We start from the raw sequence: 22,707 nt of genomic DNA on the forward strand, positions 1-22,707 counted from the left end.
GGAGTGGTGGTACTGGCTGCCAAGGGAACAAACCATGATAGAAAGGTTGGAACTTTCAGTTTCACCCCCTAATTTCTGGGAAGAGGAGAAGGACTAGAGTTTGAATCACTTGCCAATGGCAAATGATTTAATCAATCATGCCTTTGTAATGGAGTCTTCATAAAAATCCCAAGGGATTCAAGAGACCTTCAGGCTGGTGATCCAGAATGCTACCACAAGCTACTATGCTGGGTCCCAGAGTCCACAGGGATACAACTCCTTTGTTTGGGACTTTGCCCCATGTATCTCTTCATCTGGCTGTTGATTTATGCCCTTTAATATCCTTTGTAATAAACTGGTAATCTAGTGAGTAAACCGGTTTCCTGAGTTTTGTGAGCTGTTCTAGAAAATTAATTGAACCCAAGAAAGGAGGTGTGGGAACCTCTGATTTATAGTCAGTTAGTAAGAAGCACAAGTAACAACCTGGACTTGCACCTGGCATCTGAAGTGGAGGGCAGTCTTGTGGGACTGAGCCCTTAACCTGTGGCAGCTGATGCTATCTCTGGATAGTGTCAGAACTGACTTGATTGTAGGATACCCATCTTGTGTTCGAAAATTTCTTGGGGATGTGTGATGGGAAACCTTACCACCATGGAATTTGGAGCAGAATTGTACACCTATCACGCATTTACTGTGAGCTTCAAATAAGACCATTTATGCTCAAACAAGACCAAAATGCTCTATAAATATAAAAAGCACAAAACAAATATGATATTATTAGTGTTGATGTCAAGAGTTTATAATCATCCATATTTGTAAAACTGCCTCCAAAATAGGAAATGAGATAGGCATTGAATTGCAGAATAAAGTCTCTCCTTTTAAGTTCATACCCATAATTTCTATAAAGGAACCTGAAACATCTACCTTGTAAACCTCCTCATGGAAGCTTAGGAAATAGTCACAAAAGAGCAAGTGGGTCCATACAAGTCATGCAATGATTGCTATGTACCTATAGATATTTGTCACGAGATGGAAGCAGAATATTTAAGTTGGTAGCACAATTTTCATTGAATTCTCTTAATTAGCTCACACCAGGGGAGTGAACATAATCCACTCTCCCCATTTCCAGAGACTTCCAATGTGTCAGGAGTCTATCTATTTTGATTACATGAATTGCTTTACAAATAAGCACAGTGTGAAGCATCAGTGCTTTATAAAAACTGCATTAATGCACCAACTTGTTCAGAAACCAAGATGAGAATAAGAGCAGAGCCTAGAGAGAATTTAATGGGCCCAGCTTGAACTTTTTTCCAGCCAACACCATTGAACACCTGTTAACAATCATGAAGAAGTTACAGAGAATATTGAGTGTCTAAGCACACTGCACTAAATTCCATACTCCAGCAGTGTTGATTTATTTTCTCCTGAGGTTCCTATGACTAAACTTTCTTATCAAAGGTTTATCCTTAAAAAAAACAAAACAAAACATATCTCTCCCTACCAGACTTTCAGAGACATGTAGGATAGACTAAAACTGAAAGGTAACAAGTTCAGTAAATTGGACTATGTTATGAGTTGAGGAATTACATAATAATAAAAATCTTTTGCTTGGAAAGAGACACTATACAAGTTTTTAAAAATGACAAATTTTTTTAGGGAGAAAATCATTGAGAGAAAATCAATGCAACATCACAGAAAAAAAAGTAATGGTCTTAATATGTAAAGAACTTCTTTTTTTAACGTTTATTTATTTTGAGAGTGTGTGTGTGCAATCACATGAGCAGGGGAGGGGCAGAAAGAGAGAGTGAGAGAGAGAGAGAGGGAGAGGGAGAATCCCAAGCAGGCTCTGTGCTGATAGCTCGATCTCACAAACAGTGAGATCATGACCTGAGCAGAAGTCAAGAGTAGGATGCTTAACCCAGTGAGCCACCCAGGTTCACCCCATGTAAAGAACTTCTAAAAATAGGTATCAAAATCTCCACTAACCCTAGAGAAAAATAGGCTAGAGCCTAAAAAAAAAAAAAAAAAAAAAAAAAAAAAAAGAAAGAAAATACAAATGGTTCTAAACCATATTAAAAATGCAAATAAAAACTTCAATGAGATATTGTTTCTTAAATATCCAAAAGTATATCTAAAGTACAATAAGGTAGTTGTTGGAAAAGCCTAAGGAACTAACACTTATATGTGGCAATATTTAGCAAAATTATATATTATATATGAGCTTATCCTTTATCCAAGAATCCCATATCTAGGCATCTGTCCCAAAGACAATACTAGCAGAATTATGAACAGATAGATATATGTATAAGGGATTCATTACACAGTTATTTGAAATAGAAAATACTTAAAGCAAACCTGCTGTGCATCAAGAGAGGAATAACTGAATGAACTATAGTCCAGTGATTGTCAAACTGATTTCCAGTGTATCAGAATCACCTGGAGATCTTTTTAACAGATTGCTGGGCCCCAACTCCAGAGTTTCTGATTCAGTACATGTGCAGTGGAGCCTGAAAATTTGCATTTTTACCACATTTCCAGGTGATGGTTGGTGATGCTACTGGTCCAGGAGCCACACTTTGAGAACCATGGCTTAGTATGTCCACACAATGCAAAACTTTGCAGTTGTAAAAAGGAAGAGTATCATTATATGTTACTTTGGAGTCATCTTTGGGTCATAATTTTAGGGAAATAAGCAAAATAGAAAAAAAAGTTTGCTAATATTAAAAAGATCATAAAATTTTTTCAAGTGGTTATATCTGTGGGAGAGAAAATGGAGTGGAGTTAGACTTCTTGGTATAGATCTTGTTTTATAAACTTGACTTTGGAAGAATGTAAATATTTTAGTTAATTATAAAGCAAAATAAGTTTTCAGTAAAACTTCTAAAAATAAAAAAAATGATATGATACAAATGGACCTAAATGTGTTTTTAGTTGGTGGCAGAGCTACACAAAGAAATAATTCCAAATGACTTTACAACGCAGTTATTTGAATGTACAGTTCTAGTTGAATAAGCCTTACAAAAAGATGTGTCAAAAATGAAATAAAATTTCAAACTCTTTTCACTAATCATACTGTTGGCAATAGTGTAGGTATTGTTATTCAAAGACTGCTATATGTAACAAAAAAAATTAGTAATTATAGGATATTTTAAGATATACCATTCTCAGTGTCATTGATAAACAGGATCCTTGGCATGAGAGAAAGGAGACACAATATAACATAGAAGAGTTCATATACAAATATTATGATCTTGAATTTTTATTTGAAGTATCAGTATGAACTCATAGCTCATTTTATCTTTTAAGAAACAACACAAAATAGGGGCATCTGGATGGTTCAGTCAGTTAAGCGTCCCACTTCAGCTCAGGTCATTATCTCACAGTAGGTGGGTTTGAGCCCCTCATCGGGCTCTGTACTGACAGCTCAGAGCCTGAAGCCTGCCTGGGATTCTGTGTCTCCCTCTCTCTCTGCCCCTCTCCTGCTCGTGCTCTGTCACTCTCTCCCTCTCAAAAATAAACATTAGAAAAATTAAAACAACAACAACAACAACACAAAATAAAATATTTATTAGCTCTGTTTCCTAAAAAGGCAACTGCCATTTTCCACTAAAAGGAAACAGGGCTACTTGGAAAAAACGGTTGATTCAAGGTCAGAGTTAGATAATAAATGAGATCTCCAGGAAACCCTAAAGCACAACTGGGATCACATCACGAGGACTCAAGCCAACTAGAGACTCTCACTATTCAAAGAGATGATATCTTGAGGCTCAAAGAAAATAACTGTAATGGATTGAAGGACATCACTTATGCTTAAATCCATGAATTCATAATAATACTCAAAAAGAAATAAAGAAAAAAAAAGGAAAGAAAGAAAAAGAGGGCTGAATTGATCACCATTAACACATGCCAGTACACCAATTTATTACATGCTTCCTCTGTTATCTGAAAGTAGAGCATTCCTATGAAGCTTTTTGTAAACTGAAATGGCATAAAGTCAACAATTACCATTAATTTATATGGAAAAATTTTGAGCATTCCCAGACTCAAAAAATAACTTCTCTTAGGCTTTCTTACACTTTAGGACACATCTTGCTAACTGAGGCACAAAATAAATACAGATAAACATAGAGCATAGATGTCCAGACACAGTTCAAAGCTATGGCAGCTTGATGCTGAGATGCTAAGTGTAGTTCTTGAAGAAGGAGCTTGGGGGCGCCACTCTCGCTGCTGTGGAGCACGCTGCTGCTGCTAATGGCTGGCTGCAAAGCAAATGCCTTTCTTTCTAAAAGAGAAGATCTTCATGGGATTTCTCGAAGTTAGCAAAAAACAGGTACTAATGTAAATCGTTGGTAAAAGCAAAGTGGTGTAACGTGAACGTTCAAAAAGCAGTTTAAAAACTGTTAAATAAATGAGAAGGATTCAAACACTCATTCTGCCTTACACATACAAACTGTACTACTGGGTTACCAAGTAGAAGATGAAGGGAGAGCCTTATTTATAGAAGTGTTCTACAATGAATTAGAATGAGAACATCAGCATTTGAACCTGTAATGAAATAATAGATTTGGTAGTAATCATCAACAGCTGACAACATCACCAACGTAGAGATCACCAAATATTATGTAACTTCTAATGAAATAACATACCACTTTATGAAGCAGTCTGGCTAAAGCCTGAACCTTGGTCTGATTAAAACTCTGGATCCAGCAACCAATTTACAGGACATTGAAAGGACAAAGAAACACTATAGAAATACAACAGTAAAATCCGCACTAGGGAATTATCAGAGAAACAAATTTGGTTCTTCAACAAATTGCACAACAAAAAAGAAAAAAGATGGAGGTGGAATCTATACATTAAAAGAGATAGTCTCTTAAGACATATCTACTAATTACAATAAGGGGACTTTATTTGAATCCTAATTCAAACAATCTTTAAAAAAAAAAGAGAGATACCTAAAAATTTGATGGCTGATGGGCAATTTGATATTAAAGAATTACTATTAATTTTTATATAGTATTATGGTTATGTTAAATAATTCTTTGGGGGGGCTGAAATATTTATAAAGGAAGTAATATCATGTCTGGAGTTTGTTTCAAATAATATGGGCAGGAAAAGTGAGAAGGGTAGTGTGCTGGTAAATGCTAGCTTGGGGATGGGTTTCGAGGAGGCCTGATTTGTAGCATTTGCCCCATCTCTGATTGCCCTGGTGTAAGTACTCACCCTCTGACTGATTTCAAGCTACCAAGCTGTGAGACAGAACTTGGTAGTGTGAAAAGATGCTCACAATCCACTCTTGAGGAGATATGAGCTGATTCCAGCCTTGCACTGGAGACGGATACAGGCTAAAGAAGGCTGGCCAAGAGTTGGTAAGTTGCTCACCTCAGTGGCTGGCGGGGGGGTGGGGTGGGTAACAAGCAACTTCATCACCTTATCCTATAGGTTCGAAATTCTCCATAATAAAACATTTTAAAATGAAATTATTCGCTTTCCTTTCCTCAGAAAATATGCAAAATAGTTAGACCATTAGATACCTAAGGTAATAAGAAAATTCAGTAAGAGTTTTTTTCTGTTGTTAAGTGCTGCTTTGGACATAAATTGGTTTTTGGCCATCATCTGAATTAAGAGTCTTGCTTTTTCCTAAATCACAGGGATGATTTAGGAAGTTATTTAAAATAATATTTTAGAAATATGTGTGTGTGTGTGTGTGTGTGTGTGTGTGTGTGTGTGTGTCTCCAATCATCTAAGGGGCTTTGAAGTCCTTCCCTTACATTCCTGATTTAGGCAATGAGGATTAGAGACTACCTTCACAGGCATTTCAAGGTAAACTATGCAGAAAATATATACAAAGTTTCCCAGCTAAAAATAACTTGGAATATCTCTTTATGCTATTTTCCCAAGTAAAATAATCAAGAAAAACTTATAAAGGTAGAGGCCCCTATTATATTTGGGACACAGTAAATGACACAGCTTTATTGGACAGTAAGTTGTTACTTTTTTTCATAAATTCCAAGAACACTTCTCAAAAAACTCTATGATGTTTTATATTAAATTTAATGGCACGAAATCTAGACTTTTAATCATGAATATAACAATAATGACATTTATTTAACATTTACCAGGTGCCAGGAAATTGTTCTAGGCATTTTACACAAGCTAACTAACTTAATCTTTTCAACAGCACTATGAAGCAGGTTCTATTATGATCTTCATTGTATAGATTAGGAAACAGAGAGAGAGAGATTAAGGTTATATTACTAGTAAAGGGTAGAGGCAGGATGTGAACCTAGGTAGCTAAGTAGCTTGAGTCCCAGAGTTAAGCTGGGGACCCAGTGCTCATCAAGGAGAGAGATTAGTCATAATATTTACATCAGCACTTGCTCAGTGGCCAGTTGCGGTAGAGTGAAAAGTGCTGTCTTGAAATGACTGTGTCATTCTGAGCAAGTTACTAAATTACTTTGAGTTTCAATTTCTCATATATAAATTTTTTTAATGTTTATTTATTTTTGAGAGAGAGAGAGACAGACAGAGCACGAGCAGGAGAGGGGCAGAGACAGAGGAAGATACAGAATCCGAAGCAGGCTCCAGGCTCTGAGCTGTCATCACAGAGTCCAATGCGGGGCTTAAACTCACGAACCATGAGATCATGACCTGAGCTGAAGTTGGACGCATAACCGACTGAGCCACCCAGGCACTCCTCAATTTCTCATTTATAAAATGCAGATCTCTTAAGGTTTTTTTCCAGGCTCCAGATTATAATGTTATCAATGGCAATTTTTATGAGTGATGTTGATCTTAAGCACACATTTAATCTATTTCCAAGATTCAAGCATATTTCCTCAATTTTGTCTATAATGAAATATGTCTAAAGTTATAGAACCACATACCTCAGAGGGCTCTTCTGCAATCTAGACCCTGCATTTATTGGGCTTCATTTTGCTAAAAATTTCCTGCAAAATGTTCCAATCCTCAATTTCAATCCAGTATCTCTGATACTTAATTTTTTAAAATTGTTACCTAAACAAATAAGAAAGCACTGTCCTTTGAAAAGTTAAATCCTGCTTTATCAATTAACTTATATAGAGTCTTTATTTACAAATTATAATGCTATTGTTATTCAGTTAATATTTTAATGGCTAATTCCTAATTTTTCCTATTTTACAAAGTATATAGGCATCTACATATACTTTGGACCCTTTTGGTTGAGAGGATTAGGAGGCACAGAAACTGTCATCATGAATTTATTTCAAATTTCCTGCCTGCCATTATCTAATTGCTTCATAGGCAGATATTCTTAATAAACCATGCATATCAGAATACTTTATACCACATTATTTACAATAAATTTTACAACCTAAAGGGCAGCTTTTTATTTTCTGCTGCAGTTTTAAATTTCTCAGGGTCTCTATTTCCATTGTTCTTTTTTTCTTTACATTCAAAATTCTCCTGAAAAAGGACCTAATGCAACATTTTATATTGCTATTCCATCACCTAGTCTATTACTCAAGATATTAAACGTGGAGAGAGCAATCCCACTCAAACCTCACTTGGAGCTTCACATATTATTACCATGACCTTGTTATCTACAGACCCTCAGCCAGTTTTCATTGACTCATTCCATTTGTGATTGCTCATGTTTAAGTCTAATCTGAGTTATTTAAAATTGCATGAGGAATTGGCAAATGATTTGATAATGTTCAAATATAACTGCTGTCCCATAAGGGAATGATTTCATAATTCTATCAAAACTGCAATTGGTTTTGTCAGAAGCAATTTGTTTTATAGAACCCATTGCTTACTCCAAATTACAATTCCCTCAGCCTTTAGATATTTGCATTTCCTTTTTAATGTTTCTAACATTATGTGATGGTGCTGGGCTTAGATGAAAAAGATTTACTGCTGTCCTACATATTTAAATATGATGGTACACTATGTATTGAAGGTGTGTAGGGTCTGAGTGTTACACAGAAAGATATTTATCAACTATTCTCTTTGTGTGTTTGATTTTGCTCTGAAGGCCGCATGGAATTTGTGCGGGACTTTAGCCACCCAAATCTCCAGTTAGAGTATCTCAACCTCACCTGCCTGCTATTGTCAATGCCTTGTAATAATCTACCAAGATCCATTACCCACAGTGGTCTTTTTCCTGGACCACTTTCTTTCAGTTGTTAACATTTCTGGGGTATCTTGTCATCATTACTGCTGTTCTTACCGTTTCATTGTCATTACAATCACCATCATTAGGTAACATATCCTGAACTTCTATATATGCTAGAGTGGCACATATTACATAGAAGTCTCATTTTCTGCTCTTGAAAGAAGATGAAATGGCTATATAGATTTTTCTGATCACTAACCTTGTTTTACTGACAACTACCATTCATTATTATGTGCCAGATACCATGTTAAGCAATTTATAAGCGTTATTTTATTTAATCCTAAAGATAGGAACTTTTAGCTGCAGTTAAGAGATAATAAATTGAAATTTAGTGAGGGCAGGTAATTGGCTCAAAATCATACAGAAATGTATTGATGGAGCCCCACTTTAACTCTCGTGGGTGGCGGATAGATAGAGATAGAGGGACTTCTGACTACAAGAAGACAGAAGAGGGAGCTGAGGGGCGTCTGGGTGGCTCAGTTGATTAAGCTTCCGACTCTTGGCTTCCGCTCAGGTTGTGATCTCACAGTTTGTGAATTCAAGCCCCACATCTGGCTCTGTGCTGACAACACAGAGCCTGCTTGGGATTCTCTCTCCCCCTCTCTCTCTGCCCTTCTGGTGTTTCTGTGCATTCTCTCTCTCTCAAAATAAATAAATAAACTTAAAAAACAAAACAAAACAAAATAAGGGAGCTGAAACCCATGTCACATTTATAGAATGTAAGTATGAGCAGATTGGAGGCTCAGGGAAGAGAAAGTCTTCCAAGTGGATGGACGGAAAGAGAACAGGAGGTATATAGAAAAGAGGAACCTTGTTATAGAGGTCTTTACTTCATTAATATGAAATATCCTCCTTGGTTTAATTTCATACTTTTCACCTTGAATTCTAATTCATCTTATTTTAATGCAATAATTATATTGAATAAGTTGAGCTTAATAGGATAGTTATAAAGCAAATTCACTCTTTCCCACCACTCCACACTAAACTTGCTCCATCAGACAATTCATTCCCTGACTTCGGATGAAATCTTGGACAGGTCCCATGGTTCTTTGGATCACTCTTAGATAATATACAAATTATCTTTTTGTTTTGACCTGTAGATGACTAATCCAGTGCAATAATGAGAACTCCAAACTCCATTTTACCCAGTCTCTCCTTTACACAAGTTTGATTCTGCTCCAGTGTGGAAGTCTGCAACAGAGCAGAGGGATACGGTCAACCTCTCTCTCCTTTGCTTACCTCTTTCCACCAGGTCTGGACCTGGAGGAAAGGGACAAGGTATTATCTGCTTCTATTGTGATCTGGATGTCCCCAGCCCACTGGAATTTTGTGGGTTTCTCAGAGATTCCCCCCAGTGAAACATCCCACTGTTGATCTGCTGACACCAGCTGGCTATTTTCCATTTCATTCTCACCCCCGGGGGTTCCAATGGATTACCATTCAACTGGGTGCCATCATCCCTCTCAGCGGTCCTTTGGGGGAAGGGAGCTTTTCTAGACTTCAGGCCAGCTCCCTCATCCCACCCCCAACCCATGTGGTTCATTTTTGGTCCACAGGAAACATGCACCTTGCCCCAGCTGTCATGCCGCCATTAACAACTATGGGTTGCTCCCTAAGCAGCCTTGCTCTCTCTCCTCTTCTGCTTCAAGCCAATCTAGCCACAGCTTCTTACATAGCCCATATGCTCTCCTAGTTCCAGGGACTCCAATCAAACACTCCAAATGAGAGTTTGTCATGAAATGAAGGGGAATCACACCCCCCACTTTGCTCATGAGAGTTGAAGAAGCTCACAGCATCCAACAACTGTCTCCAATATAACCTTTCCTTCCTCTACTCTTTTGGAGGCTGAGGAAGCAGTTTTACCATTTCTTAGTATGTCCTATTTAGAGAGTCTTGATACTTCACTTTAGACTGTGGAGTCCCTAGTACCCACTATATTATCTTTAGCATTTGGGCCCTTAACCAAAACTGAGACACAGAAGTCACTTCAACATTCTCTTACATCCAAACTGCTACTCCTGTCTTCTTTTTTGTTAGTATTTGCTCATACAGCTTTTCCTATCCTTTATTTTCAACTTCCCCATATCATTTTGTTTTAGACATTTCTTATAAACAATCAATTGATTTTTTAACCCAATATATAAGTCTCTGAAATTTAATTAGGTACATTTAACTCATTCATGGTGATACTGAATTTATTTCTGTCATCTTATCTTTTCTGTTTTCCATGCTTTCTGGTTGTTTCTTCTCCCTATCTCCTTTTTTTTTTTTTTTTTTTTTTTTGGCTTTGGATGAACAGATCGAATTTTCTTTGTTAATTTTTTTCCTTAAATGATTTGAAAATTGTACAGTTTATTTTTTAATGACTTCCCTTATTTACATATTAATTTTTTTCTAACAATACCTAATATTAATCAGAATCTATATCCCCTAAACAATATAAGGACCAAAATGAGATTTCATTGCTGTCTACACTTGACCAACCCTCCTCCCATCACCCATGTTGATTTAAATCTTCTTGGATTTTAATTACAGGTTATTATTTTTACAACCTAGGCCAGTTTCTAGGCTATCGGGTCAATTTCACAATGTCATTTTCCTAAATAGGCTCTTGAGCAAATGATCATTTTCCTCTGGACTCCACACATTTTCTCTTTACTTTGAAGAATTTCTAAAGCAAACTGGGACAGTTATCATTGGGAGAGGCAAAGACTAGAATGGCAAAGTCTCTGTGGCTGACCTTTGGCCCTTGTCCTTGCTTTCCATTGCACCCTTGGAAGGAGCATTTTTAACCTTCCCTTGTTTCCTGAACTGCTCTCATCTGAACATGATCCTGACCACTCTCTACCCAAGCTCCTACACATCTATCCAATCCTTCTTTATTTTACTTCCTAGCACTTGAAAGAAAAAATGCAAAAAAAAATGTATTTAATAATTTCAACATAGAATCCATAAAGTTGTTTGCTGGTTTCATTGTAGCTCAATTTCATGAGATGCCAGTTTTGGTCATTGTCTCCTGACAAAGTAGGAAGTCACTTGGTCTGCTGTACTTTAAAGCTTCTGATTCTTTGAGATCCTGCTCATCTTGTTCCACATGGTCAGGTAGAGCAGTATCCTTATGGTCCATTGTTTTTGCTTCTTGGGTGGCTAATAATTCTGCAGGCTGTGTAAGGAGAGGACTCTTTGGGCTCCCACGCTTCAGGCTCTGGCACCCTCTAGTGGCCATTGACAGGCTTGCTACATCAGCTCTGGGTTCTAGAGTCTAGCCTCTGAGCTGTTCTTTTTTTTTTTGATTTTTTTTTTTTAACGTTTATTTATTTTTGAGACAGAGAGAGACAGAGCATGAACAGGGGAGGGGCAGAGAGAGAGGGAGACACAGAATCGGAAACAGGCTCCAGGCTCTGAGCTGTCAGCACAGAGCCCGACGCGGGGCTCGAACTCACGGACCGTGAGATCATGACCTGAGCCGAAGTCGGCCGCTTAACTGACCGAGCCACCCAGGCGCCCCACCTCTGAGCTGTTCTAACTGCAGGAGCAAGGATAAGAACTAAAAAGGAAAACTCAGCACACTCTCTTGCCATCACCTCCAACATTATCCTTCCTCCCACTATCACTCTTCCTGAAGAAATTCACAGATAGCTTGGACATTCCAATCTTCCTCTTTTAGAAGTGGATTTTATCTCTTTTATCTATAATTTTCAGGCAAGGCATAAAAGGGTGGTCCTCCGGGTCTCAAAAATTGAGTATATGAAGGTCAGCACTGTCTCTATTTGGTAGTGGACAGCCAGAAAACCCTCTTGGTTTCTTAGCAGCATTAACCTGAAGGTTTAGTGTCCCTACCTAGTGATATGCATACTGACACTACCTGTGACTTTGCCAGGAATCTGTCAGCAAACTCTACCCGCAAGAGAGATACCTCATCTAAAAGCTGAAAGGGAAGAATTCAGTCATGAGGTTTTAGTTCCTAGAAGGAGTCCAGTGGGACTGAGTGAGAGGAGGGAATGCATACTGCCAGTATCTTGGGATTGCCTTCCCTCCAAAGGCCCCTACTCTGACACTTGCAGTGCTCCAGCCACATGCAGCATTCTACTCTCTCATGGCAGTGTGGTTATTGAGGGGCCTTCTACTCAGTAGGAAGAGACTCAGAGATGTTGGGCAGGTCTGCACCTCATGTGACATGAGGCTACACCACTATCGATAAATACTAACAGTGGGTCACAGAGGATGTTGTCGGGAGAGGAAGTGCTGCTTTTGCTACCTTGTGGGCCTTGGCCTTTCTTGACTCAAGGCCCATGATCAGTGTTCTTCTAGGACAGAGGTTGGGAAAGTATAGCTCAAGGGTCAATTCAGCCTGCTACCTGTTTTTGTATGGCCCACAAACAAAGAATGCTTTTTACATTTGTAAAAGGTTGAGAAAAAAAATCAAAAGAATAACATTTCATGGCACGTGAAAATTATATGAAATTAAAACTTCCATTCCGTAAATAAGGTTTTATTGGAACACGGGCATATTCATTTATGTATTGCCTATGGCTGCTTTCATGTCACAACAGCAGAGGTAAATAGTTGCGACAGAGACTATATGGCCCAAAAAGCCAAAAATGTTTACTATCACCCCTTAAGAGGAAAAGTTTGCTGACATTGCTCCTAGAAGATCCATATGTTCTAGTTCGTCACAGCCTGCAGGGACCTGAGTGGATGGAGTAAGAATGTGTATGGAGCCTTGCAGGGAATGAAAATGAAATTACATAGTGAAGGTCCTAACTGAAGATTTTGGATTTAATCCAGTTGGCTATGGGGAGCCTTTAAAGTTGGTGCCAGGATCAAAGCAGTATATTCTGAAGACTTAACATGGTATAAGTGGGTAAGAAGGATCAAATGAGAAGAGAATTCTGAGGTAGCGAGACCAGTGGTGAGGAGAAACAATTGAGGGCCTGGAGTAAGGAGTGTCCAGGAAGAGGAAGAAGTGGTTACCGGAGACATGTTGGGGACAATGGCAGAGGGCGTCAAATAGGCTGTGACCAAAGAGGTGGAGACAAAGAGGCCAGGGCCATCAGTAGAATGTAGTCATGAGACACCAATAGCATGTGTTCACAAGACACAGTCACAAGACTATTTCTAAGAGTAATAGTTTTGCCAACAGGTATCATTCTTATCCAGATGACCCTGCAGTAGATGGGATTTACGTCTGCTTTCCACTAGCATCTTTAAAATGCAACTTAGCACCTGACAGATTATGGACATGGAAGAAAGAGATGAACAGATGAGGTAAGCAGTTTGAGAGAGATGGGCATCGTTGTATAAATTCATGGGTAGAAATGGTTGGGGAACTCTCCAAACTAATAAGTCTTTTCCTAATCCCCATAAAGTAATAATGCTTCTGTCCAGATACCTCTAGGCTCCTTGCCATATGTTTCCAAAGAAAAGAAAGCTTACACAGTTTTTCCTATAAAACTATATCAGAAGATAAACTATTATTTCAGCCTTGAAAAGCTCTATAAGCAAATCTGTTAACTGTAAGGAAGGGGAAAGCAATGAAGTTAATATTTTTAAGAGGAAGGACACTGCAAAGTGAAAATAATTTTTCACATTACATGAACTTGGTATAGAGTACTATCTACACGACTCAGAACTTCATCTTTAGTTTGTGAATGTATTAGCAATTATAAGGTCAATTTTAAACTTTGAGTTTAAGACTGGTGAAGTGAACTGCAGTGGAAAGAAGTTAATTTTTATGTTTTACATTTCAGTTTTAGGGTGGAGAACTTTTTCTACAAGAACAGTTTAATGGCAGATTAGATTTTTGAAATAGATATAGATGGGATTTTTAAAAATGGCCATTCATTGTTGTAAAATAGTTACATAGCATAAATTTGAGGGTAAGTCCCTAAAATTTTGTACACGTTTAATTTTCTCTTACCACCTTTGAACTTCTTTTTTTAAAAAATTTTTTAATGTTTATTTATTTTTGAGAGAGAGAGAGGGAGAGAGAGAGTGAGCATGAGTAGGGGAGGGGCAGACAGAGAGGGAGACTCAGAATCCAAAGCAGGCTCCAGGCTCTGAGCTGTCAGCACAGAGCCCAACATGGGACTTGAACCCACCAACCTTGAGATCATGACCTGAGCTTAAATCAGGTATTTATTTACCAACTGAGCCACTCAGGCTCCCCACCACCTTTGAATTTCTTACATTACTCTTAGTTCATCAACTTCCTACTACACAACTTACTCTCTCAAAATACTTTCCAAAATGAAAATTTATATTTAAAAGTGTATAAGAAGGCTATCTGAGATTTTTAGCCACAAAAAGCCAGTGATGCCCATAACATGCCCAGTGCCATACTAGAAGCAGTGATTAGGATCAGATTAAGACTTTCAGAATACCTAAACTATACAGATGTGAAAGTGTCCAAATGACTTAAAAATCATTTGAGAGGCAATTCTTTTTTTTTTTTTTTTTTAATTTGAATTCAAGTTAGTTAACATACAGTGTAGTCTTGGCTTCAGGAGTAGAACCCAGTGATTCATCTCTTACATATGACACCTAGTTTTCATCTCAAGAAGTGTCCTCCTTAATGCCCATCACCCATTTAACCCCACCCCTCTACCTCCCCTCCAGCAACCCTCAGTTTGTTCTCTGGATTTAAGAGTCTCTTATGGTTTGCCTCCCTCTCTGTTTTTATCTTATTTTTCTTTCCCTTCCCTTGTGTTCATCTGTTGAGTTTCTCAAATTCCACATATGAGTGAATATGACACGTCTTTCTCTGACTGACTTATTTATTTTAGCATAATAGCAAAACATAAACACTTTAGATGTGATTACAGAAATACCACACTACAAGAGGGAAAGAAGGAGAGAAATTTCAAAATCAGAAAGATACAAGAATAAAAGACAAAAACAGAGCAAACACAGTAAACTATTCTTGATTTTCTTTCTGCCCTGGCCTCTCCCAGCACTGAATGATTCACATCCATTCTCCTTCCTCACAAAAGTCTGTCAATAAAACTTCTGGTTTCTGGCTACTGTTGGCTATTGGTCCAGTTTGGCTATTGCTTAAAACACAGTATTTTCTTTGGAGAAAAGCAGATAAGTAAGTCATAAGTGCCAAGATAATCTGTGGGAGTTTGAGAGTACTCAGGAGAGCATTTTAGCCAGACTACCATTTTAGAATAATATAATACACCTAAATAGAGTTAAGTGTTCATACTTTGGGGTCAGAGGGTTTTATTCTGAATTCTGTCACTTCCTAGCTCATCTGAATGAGTTAATCTCTCTGAGCCTCAGACTCATAATAGGAAAATACTATGATGCATTATATATTTGCATGGCACATGTAAATATATAACATATATTAATGGCTGTCTTTATAAGATTATTTAAAGGAATAACTGAAGTAAAGTAATAAAGCTTAGCATTGTGTTTGGCATATAATAATTACACAATAAATGTAAATTATTATTAGCTTCACTTTTCTGACAACCAAACCTAAAGGGTAATGGTGAGGCAACTTGTTACTTTTGCATGATAACAGGGTTTTGTCTCTAATTTTAATAACAGTCACTACAATTTATTAAGTGTCTACTATATGCCAGGTGGCTTATATACTGCATCGCATTTACTTGTCAAAGGATCCTGCTGAATATGTATTATTATTCTCACTTTGTAAGTTAAGAGCATGAACTAGAGAAGTTAACTTTCTCAGGGTTTCACAGATATTATAACTGTTAAACCTGGAATTAAACCCAGATATGTCTGGGTTATGGGTTTCATAGCCCATATTTTACAGCATAGATGGCAAATAGGTTTAATTCAAATTTTAAATAAAGAATACAAAAAGCTATTGAAGACTACTGGGCCATGTCAGTAGAACTTAAGATACCTGTTGAGAGGGCTCTTACTTGCCAAATATAAGACAATTTCAGCATCAGAAACATTAATGACTGCCTTAAGTTGAAACACACAGGATGTATTATGAGTTCATTTTAATCCTTTTCTTTTAAAAAAAAAGTTCATTTGTCATTTTTGGAGGCTGCTAGAGTACTAGGTCATTATTCTGAAAACAACAAACAAAAGAATAAAGGGAAAGTATCAAGCACTATTCTTGCTTTCCTAGCACAAACTATCTGGGAAAGATACGTGAATACATAACGAAAGCATTCCAGGCAAGTGTAAAGGTCCTGAAAAGGCATATGCCTGCCATAATAAAGAAAAAGCAGAGAAGCCATGTGGATGGACCCTAGCAAGAGAGGACAAGAGTACTGTAAAATGAAGGCAGAAGGGAAATCAGAGTGGGAGTTGCTATGTAGAGTTTTCTAGGTCACTGTAAAGGCATTAGCTTTTACTCTGAGAAAAATAGGGAGCCACAGGGGGGTTTTGAAAAAAGAAGTGACATAATTTGACTTTTAGTTTAAGAGTCACTCCGACTGGTGTGTTGAGACTACACTACAGGGGGAACAAGAGTAAAATCAGGGAGGCCAGGTCATTATAACAATCCTATGTGAGATGATGGTGGTTTGAACCAAGATGGTAGCAGGGAAGAAGGTGAGGATGGTTGAATTCTAGATTTATCTCTTTTCTTAAAAAAGTAAACCTTTTTAAAAAATGTTTATTATTTTTAGAGAGAGAGCGAGAGCATGCATGAGTGAGGGAGGGGCAGAGAGAAAGGGAGAGAAAGAGAATCCCAAGTAGGCTCCACACTGTCAGAGCAGAGCCTGACTCGGGGCTTGATCTCACAAAATGTGAGATCATGCCCAGAGCTGAAATCAAGAGTCAGACCCTTAACTTACTGAGCCACTTGGAATAGCTGGTGCCCCTCTAGATTTATCTTGAAGGGAGACCTGGGAGAAGTTGCTAATGGATTGGATGTGGGAAATATGAGAAAGAGGAAAGATAAGGATGACTCCTGGGCTTTAGTTCTGTGTATACAGAAGTATGGTGTGCCTTTAGCTGAGATGGAGAAAACCACAGGAGGAATGGATTTGGGCAGAAGGTGGCATGGGGAATACTAGAGGCTAAATTTGGATATGTGAAGTTTGTGAAGCTTATTATACATCCAAACAAAATGACAAATAGACATCTGGATTCATAGGGTCTGGAGTTCAAGGGAGATTTCTGAGCTAGAGATACAGTCAAGAAATTGTTTCAAAAAAAGAAGGTGTCATCTATGTCAAATCCTGCTGATTGGTAAGAAATATGAGGCCTAAAATTAACCACTGAATTAAGCAACATAGAGGCCACTGATGTCCCTGGTAAGAGTAGCTCCATTGGCATGGTGAGACAAAAGTCTGACTGGAGAGATGTCAAGAGGAAATCAGAGGAGAGAAACTGGCAAGAGTCAAGGTATTCTGTTTGCAGAGTACCTGAGAAAAGAAGGAAAGAAATGGGACAGTAACCAGAGAGAAAGATGGGATCCACAGGGGGGTTGTTTGTTTGGTTGTTTTGGTTTAGTTTGGTTGTATGTGTGTGTGTGTGTGTTTTTAGATTGGAGAAATAATAGCATGTTTGTACCCGCATGAAAAAGATATAGTAGAGAGGGGAAATTATCAGCACATGAGAGGAAAACTGCTAAAGTGATGTCACTGAACAGGTGCTTGTTAATGGGAAAGGCTGCCTTTGCCAGAAGCAGATGGTTCCGCCATGATGCTGGAGAGAAGGTAAGAAGGTAAGAGACTAGACATGCTGTTGCCAACTGCAACGGGGTCTGGATGCATAAAAGGATGACGCTAAAGCTTACAGATGCCTTCCAGAACTTCAAGCAACTGCAAATTTCCCAAAAGCAGTATTGTTGTTCTAAAAGGCAGTGCTGTCCTGAGGCAGAAATCTGCTGTCAGCTTTAGGTTCCTTCTAGGCCTGGAGTCTACAGGGTCAAGCATCCATGGCCACCTAGTGTCCACTCACCCTCCCAACCCCAGAACACCCTCCAGGTATGTGAGACTTTAGAATTCTCTTCACCTAAACAAACCATCTTCTAGAATCTGTATATGCCTCTTCCTGTTGTCTGTCCTGCTGAGAGCAGAGGTGACTTCTCCCACCCACCCCACCCCCTCTTCTTCAGGGTGTGGACACATAGGCATAAGAGATGGCTATTGGTAACTTCTGGGAAGTGGGGAGGAAAGGAGCTTAGACAAGTGGGATAGAGGGTCCATTCACACCCTTGAGTTATAGAGCAGAGCCACAGAGCCTCCATTTACAAATGGGGAGGGTCTGCTGAAAGGAATAGCTGGTTATTCTTGATAAGCAAGACAATAAAATCTAGTGGTCTCAGCCATCCATGAGGACAGAGGGTGCTATCCTGTAGAGATTCAATTTTACAACAACAAATGATAGTGAAGCAGGAGAGATTATATTATTTCTAATACCTAAGTCCAAGCCATCTGACTTAAATTCCTCACTGAAATGAGGTAGGATAAAGGAAGAAGATCCCAGGAGCCTTTGCTATAAGGCCCATCAATCTCTGGAAAGCCAGAAACAGGTTAAATGGACCCCCAGGGATTCAGAGAGAAGGTACTGGCAAAAAACAAAAACAAAAACAAAAACAAAAAACCCTTAGGAATAGGCTTGCCAGATAAAATATAGTATGCAATATTCACTATATTCTTATACTAAGAAATTATTCATTGTTTATCTGAAATTTAAATTTAACTGGGCATCCTGTATTTTAATTGACTACATCTAGCAATCCTTTCTAGGAGAGGTAGCAGGTCTGCTCTGGCTCATGCCTCAGCATTTTACCTTACTCTGCTCCCACCATCTTTCCTACCTTATTCAGCAAACATGAATAATAGTCAGAAAGGCAGACAGAAAGAAGTGAAGGAGGGAGAGACAGAGAGAAGAGAGACAAAGAGAAGGATGAAAGAAAGGAAGGAAAGCCAAGGGAAGAAATGAGAGACAAGAAGAAATACAAGGAAGAACTTGAAGTTGTGGAAGGCATCTGTAAACTTTAGCTTCATCCTTTTATACATCCAGACTACTCTGCAATTTTTTAGATACATGGCATATATCTAAAAAACAAAAATAAGGGGCGCCTGGGTGGCTCAGTCGGTTAAGCATCTGACCTTGGCTCAGGTCATGATCTTAGGGTTCACAAGTTCGAGCCCCGCGCTGGGTTCTGTGCTGACAGCTCAGAGCCTGGAGCCTGCTTCAGATTCTGTGTCTCCCTCTCTCTGCCCCTCCCCCTCTCATGCTCTGTCTCTCAAAAATAAACAAATATTAAAAAATAATAATTCCAGGGAAATAGATTTTTAAAAGTTAAAGAAACAGCTTCAAAGAAATTACAAACATAACTTTACATTAAAAAGAGCTGAAAAAAGAAGTAAAATAATTCAAAGAAGAGCTTATAAGGCAATAGAAGGAGACAAAAAGTGAGCCAGCAAAGCTTAGGAAAGAAATGAGAGAAAAATTAAAATGTCATTGAGATAAAAAGTCACATTAGAAATAGAATAAACAGAAGTTAAACACAGTTTTGGGGAATAGTATGTATGAGAAAATAAAAGAGAACAAACTACTGGGATAGTTCTTGTGAACATGTTATGAATGGTAGACACAGCAGATATAAAATAGCTAGTATTTGCATCTCTGAAGCAGAAAGATAAAATGAAAAAAAATTAAAAATCTAATAATAACATTAACGATAACAATGATAATTATAATAGCTACTCTTTATTTGAGCCCTTATGTGCCAGGCACTGTTCTAAAACTTCTGACAATTATCTCAGTTAACCTTCATAACAATCCTATTAGCTATTATTATTCTCCTCATTTTATACATGAGGTAGTTGAAACAGAGAGAAGTTAAATAATTTGCTTAAAGTTACACAGTTAGTGGTAGATTCAGGATTTAAAACTGCCTTATTTAACAATCTGTACTCTTAAACACTCAAAGTATTTCTAAAATAAGGAAGTCTTAAAACTGCAAATCTATAAAGCAAGAAAAATTTGATTCAGAATAAGTAACAATAGTTCATCTCTTGGCATAGTGACTAAAATTTAAGGCTAAAGAATGATGGGAGCATCCAGGTAGAAAAAAGCAGGTCATAGAAAAGGGAAAAAATTGTATTGGCCTTAGACTTCATCATAACAAAAGGCAATGCTAAATGATAGTGCTGCAATGCTTGTAAGGATCTGAATGACAGGGAGTGAAAGATGAAAAGCATGTAAGAAGCTGGATTGTCTTGTAAGTATAAAGGTAATAAGAAATCTTTTCAGCATGTGAAATTTCAGGAAATTCAGTACCAGTTAGCTTGTATCATTCTTCAGCTTTAGACCATTCAAGACTATGGGATGAAGTCCAAACTATGGTCAGCCTTCATAGATTCCTTTACAATCTCTCTTCTGTCTGCCTTTTCAATCTTCTCTATATCTAGTCATTCCAGAGCTCTTGCTCTACTGAACATGTTTAGTCCTAAACCTTCCTTCATTGTTTTCAACACAACAAATACTTATCGAACACCTCTGATATTGCAGGCTCTATGCTAGGCACTGGGATACAGCAGTGCCGTCCTTAGGCAGCTTACAATCTACTAGGGAAGTCTGACTAAAGAAGCAATTATAGGAAAGTGTGGTTCAACATAGTAACCTAGGAAAACCCTGAACTCACGTCCACCTATGGACACACCACATCCACAGCTACACAGAGGACAATTCTTTTTGAAAAATAACTGAAAACTAGCTGAACAGCTACTCTACAACAAAGGACGAAAAGACCACATTGAGATGGATAGAAGAGGCAGAGATGTGGTCTTGCCAAAACCCCACCCCAAACACAGTGGCCCACAAGTTGGAGAAATCTCACAAATATGGAGTATATCCCTCAAGAGAGAAGCATTTGAGTCCCACATCAGGCACTCCCAATCCTTAGGACCTACACCAGAGAAGTGAGCCCCCAGAATATCTGGCTTTGGAAATCACTGTGACTTATATTCAGGAGACCCAAAGGGATGGAGCAAACTAAGACTCCACTCCTAGGGCTGCCTGGATGGCTCAGTTGGTTAAGCATCTGGCTTTGGCTCAGGTCATGATTGCCCGGTTCGTGGGTTCAAGCCCTATGTTGGGCTCTGTGCTGACAGCTCAGAACCTGGAGCCTGCTTCAGATTCTGTGTCGTTCTCTCTCTCTGCCCCTCCTCTGCTCATGTTCTGTCCCTCTCTCCTTCTCTATCAAAAATAAATAAATATTGGGGTGCCTGGGTGGCTCAGTCGGTTGAGCATCCGACTTTGGCTCAGGTCATGATCCTCACGGCTTGTGAGTTCGAGCCCCACGTCGGGCTCTGTGCTGGCAGCTCAGAGCCTGGAGCCTGCTTCAAATTCTATGTCTCCCTCTCTCTCTCTCCTCCTCCCCAGTTCATGCTCTGTCTCTCTCTCCTTCAAAAATAAATGAAAACATTAAAAAAATAAATATTTAAAAAAAAAAAAAAAAAAGACTCTACTCCTAAAGGGCTTGTGCACAGACTCACTCCACCTGGGGCCCAGTGCAAAAGTAGCAATTTGAAAAGCACTTAGACCATATGTAAAGAAGATTCATTGGCTACTTGTAAAGGGTCTGCTGGTGGGACAGAGGTCTGTTGAAACTCTGTCCAGGGATAGAGGCATGGTGGGCACCAGTTTTGCACTCTATCTCTACCTTGCCCTGGCCCAGCACCACCACCACCCCTGACAGCCCTGCCCCACTAAACCTAGCAGATAGGTCTGCCCTAGCCAATGACTCAAGCAACCCTACCCTGTTAAACCCAGCAGGTACAACCTGGCCTGGTACCCATGCTCCAAACTGTGGCCCTGCCCCACCCAAAGTGGCAGACACGTTTGCCCCAACCCAGCACTTTTCCACAGCCCCACCAAAACCAACAGGGGCATGTAGCCTACACAGGGACCCTTTGAATGCCTGGCTCTGGCGCCAGGCAGGCTTGCATTTCTGGGTCCCACAGGACTGAAACAATCAGAGTTCTTTTCAGGCTACAACTCTCCGGGAACTGCACAGACAAGAGACACAAATGCATCCCCAGTTTCCTGTGACCACTCCGTCAAGACTGGGAGAGATACCTGTTTTGCCTAATACATAGAAACAAACACAGAGAATCAAACAAATGAGGGAACAGAGGAATATGTTCCAAACTAAAGAACAAGATAAAACCCCAGAAAAAACAAACAAAAAAACAACAAACAACAACAACAACAACAACAAAAGCTTAATGAAACAAAGATAATTTACCTAATCAAAAATTCAAAGTAATGGTCATAAATACACTCACCAATCTCAGGAGAAGAATGGATAAACACTTATATAAAATATAAGAAAGTACCAAACAGAAGTAACAGAGCTGAGGAACACAATAAGTGAATTGAAAAATACTCTATAAATGGGTTCACTAGTAGGCTGGACAAAGCAGAAAAAAAGATCATTGACATGGAAGACAAGGTAATGGAACCCACTCAAACAGAGCAGCAAAAAGAAAAATTAATTTTAAAAAGTAAAGATAGCTTAAATCAGCTATGGGAAAACATCCATAGGAACATAGTCACATTATGGGGACCTCAAAAAGCTTATTTGAAGAAATAATTATTGAAAACTTCCCTAACCT

The sequence above is a fragment of the Panthera pardus genome, unplaced genomic scaffold (assembly GCF_024362965.1).
Source record: "Panthera pardus isolate Hobbes unplaced genomic scaffold, ASM2436296v1 HiC_scaffold_6, whole genome shotgun sequence".
In the NCBI taxonomy this organism is placed as follows: Eukaryota; Metazoa; Chordata; class Mammalia; order Carnivora; family Felidae; genus Panthera; species Panthera pardus.